General features: G+C 52.6%; 1 pseudogene; it reads left to right on the plus strand.

The window, feature by feature from the left end:
- Positions 1-470: 470 nt before the first annotated feature.
- Positions 471-8,109, plus strand: LOC137865662 (thyrotropin-releasing hormone receptor-like; annotated as a pseudogene).
- Positions 8,110-9,821: the final 1,712 nt, after the last annotated feature.

Below are 9,821 nucleotides of genomic sequence, written 5' to 3' on the forward strand. Positions count from 1 at the left end.
CCCACACTCCTGGGTCCTGCAGCCTCCTGCCAGGAGGTGCCCAGGGGTCTCTGCCCCAGGGGTCTCCAGCCTGCCACCGCCCCCCCCCCCCCCACCTGGGCTCCTTCCTCCCTGGGCTCCTTCCTCCTCCTCCTCCTCGGCTCAGCGGTGAGCTAGGACCCGGCAGGATCAGGTGCACGGGGAGGGCTCTGGGGGGTCCTGGGGCACCCCGGGAGCAGGGGGGGGATCCCGGGGGCTCGGGGGGATCCCGGGGGTTGGGGGTTCCCGGGGGTTGGGAGGTCCCGGGTGTTGGGGTGTCTCGGGAGCTGGGGGGTTCCCGGGGGCTGGGGGCTTCCTGGCTGCTCCCCAGCAGAGACTCGGGGAGGGGGGTGTGGGTGAGCGGGAGACAGCAAGATTTGGGGTGAATTCTGGAGAAAAAGGGGAGGGAAGAAGAGGTGGGCGGGGAGGAGGGGAGGAGGACAGGGGGGCCGGGGGGCGCTCACCATCCCCTGCTCGCGGCAGGGCTGCGCCGGGGAAGGCGCTCGGGGCGCGCAGGAGCCGCGCAGCGCCCATGGAGAACGGCTCGGCCAGCCCGGGAGCCAGCCCGGCCGGCAGCGGCAACCAAACCCTGGGCAGGATGCCCCGGCAGCCCCTGGAGCTGCAGGTGGTCACCATCCTGCTGGTGCTGCTCATCTGCGGCGTGGGCATCGCCGGCAACGTGATGGTGGTGCTGGTGGTGCTGCGCACCAAGCACATGGTGACCCCCACCAACTGCTACCTGGTGAGCCTGGCGGTGGCCGACCTCATCGTGCTGCTGGCGGCCGGGCTGCCCAACATCTCGGACGTGGTGGCCTCCTGGGTGTACGGCTACGCCGGCTGCCTCTGCATCACCTACCTGCAGTACCTGGGCATCAACATCTCCGCCTGGTCCATCACTGCCTTCACGGTGGAGCGCTACATTGCCATCTGCCACGCCATCAAAGCGCAGCTCCTCTGCACCGTGAGCCGTGCCAAGCGCATTGTGTCCTCGCTCTGGCTCTTCACCTCCCTCTATTGCCTCATGTGGTTCTTCCTGGTGGACACCACCCAGGTCACCTTCTTGGATGGGGCGCAGGTCACCTGTGGCTACCGGGTCTCCAGAAGCCTTTACATGCCCATTTACTTCTTGGATTTCGCTGTCTTCTACGTCATCCCCTTGGGACTGGCGACTGTCCTCTATGGCCTCATCGCCCGCATCCTCTTCATGAGCCCCCTGCCCGCCACCCCGCAGCACCCCTGCCTGGGCTCCACGCACCAGGGAGGCTCCCTCAAGCTCTCCTGCCGGGGCAACAGGGGGGCCCTGAGCTCCCGCAGGCAGGTAGGGCCCCCCTGCCGGGTGGGCTGCTGGGGCTCAGTGCTTTGAGGGGTTTTGGGGGGTGGATTCTGGCAGGGAAAGGGGTGCCCCAATATTTTGCTTCCTTTTGTGTGGGGAGCTGGGAGGGTTGGCTTGCTGCATAGGGGGTATCCCAAAGGCAAGCTGGGGTCTGGCAGCACAGATGGATTCCCCCCTGCTTTGGCTGGCCTCCAACATCACTTGGGAGAGGCAAGAGTGCAGGGGTTTGGCTGGATAATTAATTCCTGATTGCCTCCCCAGGGAGGGGGGTGCCAGGACACATTACGGACTCGGGTCCCAGGCAGGTGACTTCAGATCTGGAAAGCAAAGGGAAGGGAAAGCCAGCAGGACACACGACCCCATCCTCTGAGCCAGCCCTGGCTGCAGCCCCCGGCTCCCTGTGGCTGGGGAAGGCACCTCAGTGTCCCAGCGGTACGGTGTTCCTCTCGGTGACTCCTCTGTCATCCAGCTGCTTGCTTTGTCTCCATCTCCTCGCCTTGTTCCTCCTCTCTCTCTGTCCACAAGCAGTTACTGTCTCTCACCCACCTCCTGGGATGGGGCAGTGTCTGAGCATGGGACTCCTGCAGGAGAGCATCCTGCTCAAGCCTCAAACTTCAACATGTGGTCTGCTTTAAGATAAGGGCTGAAGCTTGGGGTCTGGCTTAAGCCCCTCCTGCTGAGTTTGAGCAAGCAGGACCTGATTTCCAGCCAGGCTGAGATTAGTTTCAGCCAGTCTTAAAAACATCATTTATCCAACTCGCTGCCTGACTTGCACAGGAACTTCCACTGCCCGGGAGAGACGATTCGCAGTCGCAGAGGGAAGCAAGCAGCTCAGAGAATAAGTATTATTTCTTTATGAGCTTTTAAGTCTTGCTAGTTCAGCTTTTTCTCCCTTTTGCTCCATCCCAGAAAGGTTTAAAGCAAGCACCAACATCTGTAACAGCACCAGACTGCTCTCCCAATTGCTGGTGCAGGGTTTTTCCGCAGCAAGTTCCCCAGTCACTACAGGGCAGCACCCACAGCTGCATGGCCAAGGAGCAGACACCTCTCCTGCCACATCTGCACCGTGGGGTGGGCACTGCACACAGCGTGCTCCAGCCTCATTAGGATGAGTGCCCGAGGCTGTCAGTCCCAAGGGGCTGGATGAAGGCACTCCAGCCCCTGGAAACATCCTGTGCTCTTTCCTCTGTTACACCGGCAGTTTTCTTGAGCTCTTCATTAGCTCCTGAAATATCTTAGCAAAAACTGCCTCTGGCTAGCTTTACATCTCAGAGCTGGGCTCATCAGGAATGAAGATGTCACCGAGGTTTTAAATTGTCAGAACTTGTTTTGAAAGGGGGAGTCTCTCTATCTCTATTCACAATCAACACCTACTTCCCTATACAGGTGTGTGGTTAGTGCTATGATCATCATCGGCAATATTCTCACTCTATAGGGAGCTCTGTGATGATTTGTGGAATTAGAAAGCAATCACCCAGATTTTCTCTTTAACAGAAGCTCAGCTGAAGCCTCTGAGAACCTGCTGTGAATCTCCTGCTCACCCAGGAGAGAAAGCAGTAGCGCTGCTATTTGTAGTGGAAAACAGCAAAAGCCACTTTGTAAATCTGTTCGATCCTCACCTCCTGCCTTGCAGAGAGATAAGGGATATCAGTGCGTTTGACTGTAACTATTTGGGGGAATTTACTTCCCCCTCACTGGACTTTGGAGGTTTCAGGGAGGTTTTGACCATGCTTCCAGTTCAGAGCATACTTCTAACATTCACGGCAGCGTGAAATAAGGAAGAATCCTGGATCCAAGCTGCTCATAAGCTATTCGTGAAGCACAAATAGCAGCTAAAATACCGGCAGGCAAGGTGACTTCAAACTTCTGTTTCTGAGCAGTTTTGTTTCATGAGGCTTGCAGCCACATTCCCAGCTTCCTTCTGGCTTCACACCAGCAGCACTTTGAGGCAGCCTGTGCTGAGACAGCAAAGGAGAAAGAAACCCCAGCTGGGCCACCGCTTGCCTGTCGGACAGCTGGCCACATGGATGGATGCCATGCTGCACCCCAGAGGTGGCTGTGATACACGGTCACTTCATTTTATATATATGCATAGGAAATTTATACTACTGTCCAGTATGACTGTGCACCAAAAGCAAGTGAAACCACACCAACATTTTTATGAGAGCTTTGGGCAGCATGAAGAGTTCTCAGAGCGTAACAAACCCGATTCCTCCCAGAGCATCTCCCCCGGTGCTGCCTGAAGCCCAGCTGGAGCACTGCATCCTGATGCAATGGCTGCAGTGAGTCACGGCTCTGCATCTAGTTACAAGGAAAAAAACAATTGAGCAACTGGGCAGGGAGGAAGGAGGTCTCCTGGGAGCCCCGCAGGGTCAGCACAGAACTCTGCCTTGGAGCTGTCCTGCGTGGGGCCAGCAGGGACCACATGAGTGACATTTGCAGGAGCTGCTGCAGTGTGCGGGGCGAGAGCAGGGCACATCACCGAGAGGGGACTGGTGTGAGGCTGGAGGCAGCTGGATGCATTTGGTCCAGCAGAGGTGGCAGATGGAGATACGGGATGGGAGCAGCAGTGAGCAGAGAAGAGGGCATTCCTGGGGGTGCTACGGCCCCACAACACCCCCAGCCTGGAACCAGGGGAGCCCCCCAGGTCAGCGTTAGCAGAGGTGGGTGCCAGCTCTTGTGACCATAGGAAAGATGGGAAATGTCTTCTGCTGAGAGGCACAGAAGGGACCAGAATGGCCTTCTCTGGGCAAGGTTCACCTCCACGACCTGCTCCTGAGGAAGTCAGAGGCAAAAAAAACCCTGATGCAACGGGCTGGTACAACTTGGACACTGGTGTCCTGGGTCATCTTCACCAGAAGAAAGATGTCCTCTCTGGCTTTCCGATAGCAATTGCAACACTGCCTCAAAATCAGAGAGAAATTCTGGGAGGAAGAAGTTCAGCAGGATCTCAAATCATCCCACCAGACCCTGTTTTGCAATAGCTGTGGCTGGTGAGCAGCCCACAAGTGGGTTTCTTTGCTCATGAACTACCCGTGGCCAGGGTAGAAAGGCCTGGGTTACAGCACCCAGCTCTCACACTCTCCAGAGAAGCGCTGACAGCCCTTGAAAATGTCACCAGGAATTTCCAGGGGGGTGCCTTGGTGATGGGTCTCGTCCTGAGCATCAGCCGTGAGGACACAGCACCAGAAAGTGCTCCAGCAAGAGATGCTGGCGGGTCTCCAAGCTGGAAGGGCGATGAGGAGGCTGTGAAAGCAGTCCGTGAGCTGCCAGCAGGGAAGCTTAAAGTGAGGGTGCACCTCCGAGCACGGATTTCACCCGCTAGGGACCACTAGAGGGAGCGGGATTCCTAAAAAAGGATGCAGCAGCTCAGGACAGCGGTGCTGGGAGAGGGAGACCGGGCACTGGCTGGGAGTGGCCTGGGAGACACGGGCTGAAAGCTTCGTCCTCCTTCCAGGGAGAGGGGTTTCAGCTGTGCGTGGAGATGATGTCGGAGATTGCTTTCCCTGTGACAGAGACGTGACTTTGGGATAGACCATGGGGATTGAAGCAGAAGAGCCATCCTGCACCACATACAACTTGAGCCCCAGGAGAACACTTGGCTTATGAGGCCAATTTCATCTCGCAGCAAGCTCGGGGCAGGGCTGCCCTCTCCCCTTGCAGCCTGGATGCAGCATCCTCGGTGAGCACCGAGGGCATTTAGCAAGAGTAGGCAACAAATCCTTGTGGTGCTAGTTCCTCAGCAGGTATCCCCTCTCAGGATGACTTTTCTGCAGGGCTGCAGGACGTGGAGCAGGGAGCACAGGTCTTTTTGTGACAGCACCTGTGTGGCCTCTTGCAGTCTGGGTAGAGGTGTTGTCAGGTACTGCAACGCTTCCGTAACAGCCAGCCGAAAAGCAGGGGCAGCTCCAGCTAAAGGCAGATGAATCACTAATTCTTTCCCATAACAAACTTTGTTTGGTCTTGGAAAGGACTGCAGCCAGCTTACTTGTCAGCCTAGGATGCAATCCCTCGGGCTTTGTCACGGCGAGGCAGAGTCCAGCTCACTCTTTACAAACATCGCGGTGTCCTGAGCAAACAGTTACATCAGTGAAGAGGTCAGAGATGCTTCAGCCTCACAAACAAGCATGTGAGCAGGACTAATCCGTTAGCTTTAAAGGGAGATGTTTCACTGCGCAGAAAGCTCTCGGCCAGAAGTGGCACCTGGCAGAGAGCAGAGCTAAGCGGACAAAAGTTGGGAGGTTTATTCTCTACAGCAGACACTTTGGCACCTCGGAAATGGAGACAACCCCTGTGCTGAGTGAGGAGTGTGTGTGCTTCGGTGCCCTCCTACACTGGTGTGCTATTTAAGTTTTCCAGGACACATTTTGCAGAAATCCCACTGCAGTAGGACTACTGAAGCTGATGGAAAGGCTCCCTCCAGCCTTGTCCCAGGGACACCCCTTTAGCAAGGCCCCTCCCAGGCAGGACCTGGACACATTTGGGATGGGATGGTGAAGCACAGCCTGCCCTCATCTCCCAGGAGGAGCAGCCTGAATAAACTGCTCAGTAGGGGAGAATTAAATTCTGAATGAAACTGTACTTAGGATCACTTGAGTTGAGCTGTTTGCATTTTGCTGTAGGGTTCAGCTTTTATCACATTTTTGTTCAAATCAAATTCATTCATGTTCTCAGGATATTAACCTCAGATGAATCAAAAATATACCCAAAGCCTTTCTCTCTGCAAACCTGAGAAGTGGTACAAGGGAGGCAGCAGAGCAGCTGATCGCTCCATTGTGGCTGCGTCTATTTGCTGTAAAGATATTTGGAAAGAGAGGGACAGAGCATGGGTCCCATCCACATGCACGGCTCCTCCGGCAGAAATCCTTCCTTCCTGGGCTCCTGTGGTACCTGGAGCTCTGTCCCACAGCAATGCGGTCCCATAGCCCGATGCTCCTTCCCCTGGTGAGGGGAGGTCAAGCCTTTATTGCCCTGCCAGGCTCAGGGCAGACAGTGACTCTGTGTTCGGGACCATTGCTACCAACCACATCGTCACCCAGCAGCCTCATCCTAGCAGCATGAAACCAAAAGCCCGTGGGATGGATCCAGCCACCCTTGTGAAAGGCACTAGAAAGCTCTGAAGCTTTTCTCTTCAGAGTCCCTTCTGTCTTCCCCCAAGGCAACAGCAAACACGCTGCAGTCTTAGCAACAGCCCAGGCACTCACAGCATCACGGCAAGATCTGATTCTGGGAAGTGTCCTCACATTCCCGTTAAACCACACACAGCAAAACACTTCTATTTTGGCCTCGGCTTGACAATGGATCCTTTCTTGTAGGAAAAGTTTTGTTGCCACCGCCAACCACCCCTTCTTTCTACACAAAGCATTACAGGAAGGAATCACTGCTTGTAACTAAGTTAAAAAAGAAAAAAAAACATCCAAGAAAAGCTGAAAGACCGAGTGTGATCCAAGTGCTTGCTTCCTTATAGAGAAGAGGAGTCAGTGCACAACCCCCTTTTTGACATTTGAAACACCGCCACCTTCATATGTGGGCAGCATCGGTGTTTACTCATACTTTCCTCCTTGGGGACGCATGTATTCTGTAAGCACTTGCAGAAGGATGATTGTCACCTACCCAAAATACACGTAGCTGTCAAAATTATTAGGATCGTTGGAGTTTCAGTACAAAAACACATTTTCTTAAGCAAGCCTGAGTTGAGCTGAGGGCAATTACTGCTCGCTCCTGCATTCTCAATATCTTCTTGTTCCTAATACATTAATGTAGTTCTTCCCTAGTGTGCTGCAAATTATAATAACCCATACTGATTAGCTGAGCAGCTCCCCTATCAGGGCAAGTCAGGAATTTGTGTAGGACGCCAGGCAGTCTCGTCTGCTCCCAGTGCTTCTCTGTACCAGGAGCCTGTCCCTGGGAGCACAGCAGGCATAGCAAACCAGGAGATCCCAGACAGGGAGTTGAGATTCACCCCTGGTACCTAAAAAACTTAGGATCCCACTTTGACACAAGTTAATTTCCTCACTGATTTAACATTATGAGCAATTTTCATACCTGTTTTCTGGTACAGAAATTCCCATGGTTATTTCTAACTCATTTCCAGGCTGAGGGATGCTTGTGCTGACATTTCAAAGTCTATCGAGTGGTGGGTGAAAATCTGTCATTTAAAGGTTGTATTTATGCAATATTATTTCATGAACAAAAATGGATTCAGTGAGGAATAGACAGTCCCATGGTTTGTGACCCTATTTTAAATCCTTAAAGAGAGATATGTGCGATGCTATAAATTACGTGCGCAGTTAGAGGTGGGAAGGCTCTGCTGGAGCTTCAGCACCATCTGTCTGTTTCTCTTTTTGCCTATCCCCTCTAACAAGGTGACCAAAATGCTGGCAGTGGTGGTGGTGCTCTTCGCCCTCCTGTGGATGCCTTACCGCACGCTGGTGGTGGTAAACTCCTTCATGGACCCACCGTACCTGAACATCTGGTTCCTGCTCTTCTGCCGGACGTGCATCTACCTGAACAGCGCCATCAACCCCATCATCTACAACCTCATGTCCCAGAAATTCAGGGCTGCCTTCAGGAAGCTCTGGGAGTGCGAGCAGAAGAGCACCGAGAACCCCACGCCACACAGCGCCCCGGTGTACTACAGCATCACGAAGGACTGCTCTCATGGCAGCTCGGATCTCCTCACCGAACAAGAAGAGCTGAACAGCCTCCCGGCACCTGCAAGGAAAAGCAGGCCTGCCAAATAAATACCAGGACCCTGAAACAACGCAGGAGCTATGTGGCTGCATGCACCGTGCTGGGAAAGCGCCAACAGAAATTGCTTTGGCATTGCGGCAAGCTTGAGTTAATACCTCTCCAGGGCATTTAACAAAACAGATTCTTAGAGGCGAATTAATTTGCTTTTCCTTAATGCTAATTTATTCTTGTTTGTTGACGTGTTAGGCGCAGGTCAATGCTTAGCATCTTTAAAGAATCTGTAGTTAAATATAGCAGCGCAATGCTGTCCTGTGTTACGTGCAAGTGCTGCTGTTTGTTGAGTTGGGCCAGAGCACTGGAAGGAAATCCAGGAAGAGAAGGGCAGTCAAGGGAGGAAAAAAAACACTGGACCGGGTTTCTTAGGGGGTGAGGATCCCCTTCCCAAAGGCAGGTGCCTATAACGTAGACACTCACGTGAGCTGCTCCTCTGGAGCACTGACAGAGGTAACGGGGACAGCTGGGCACAAGAAGCGGCTCCTCTCATCTCAGAGTAGCAGTCTGAGGAAGGAGAGGAGACGAATGTCTCCCTAGGTGTGAGCCTTCCTCTCCATGACCCTGAACTCTTTCAGATGGAGATTTGTGCATTATGTATGGCTGAAGCTGGGCATCAGGAACCTCACCCCGTGCTCCCAGAGATATTGCTGTGCTGGTAGCATGCAAACCCAAGGTCCAGACCACTTGGATTTGTTACAGAAAAAAAAAACAATCAAATTAATAATCTGTGTTCCTTAAGGTAATAATAATACTTCCAACACTGTGGCCTGAATTTCTTTTGAATAATCTTACCTTTTTTTGTCTAAATTCCTGCAGTTGCTTTGGCTGGATAGCCTTTGGTAGCCCTGCCCTGTAAGCCCTGGCATGGTGCAGCTGCATGCCATCAAGCAGCACGCTGTCCCAGCTACAGCTGCGTTTCAATGGCAGGTGAAACAGTTCTCTTATTTCCTAAGAATAATTCATAAAAGTCCATAAAGTGTTTTGTGATAAGTGGCACTGCCTATAAGGCATTAACAATGCTCACTGCTGCTGTCATCTAGTAAGCGAAGTGGATATTCATAACCTGACACATTCAAGAAGCCAGCCTAAGAACGTTTGCCCCAGACTCACAAGAGACTATCTGGACTGGGAGTAAAACATAAGAGATTACAGATGAGCCAAATGCCAAGGCTCTTGCCAAATAAAATAAGAGTCAGCCACCAGTAACCCTGAAGTGACTGTGAACAGTTCTTCTCTGAGCAGCCAATTCAGCCTCAGCACCCAACATTGCTTTACAGCAACCCAGAGCGTTAAATCAGAGGCTTACATCTTACTTGGGAAGAGATCTGTGAGATATTTTTAAGAGCACAAGACTTCAAGTAACTGTTCTGTGTCTATGGAAAATAACTTCCCTGGGCGAGCCAGAACAAGACCTCACTCCCCACCAATGTGCACGGAAACATTCAGGATCTATTTCATTTTGGTGTAGGGTGGCTTTGCATGTATGGTTGTTATGTTGTGGATTATTAAACTGCCTGCTTTGCTCCAGAATACCTAGAGGATAAGGAGAGGGAACACTGATTTGGCAGATATTTATGAATTATGAAATGTTTGGAATTTGTGGATTCATGTCATTGTTTTGTGCTCTTTTGCATATATTGGAACTTCAAGAGCAAAGTTCCTCTTTGTTGTTCTTAAGAAAATTCTGCAAAGAAATTTGGGAGTTGCTTCTTTAACAAAAAAA

Source organism: Anas acuta, chromosome 16 (assembly GCF_963932015.1).
Source record: "Anas acuta chromosome 16, bAnaAcu1.1, whole genome shotgun sequence".
Classification (NCBI taxonomy): domain Eukaryota; kingdom Metazoa; phylum Chordata; class Aves; order Anseriformes; family Anatidae; genus Anas; species Anas acuta.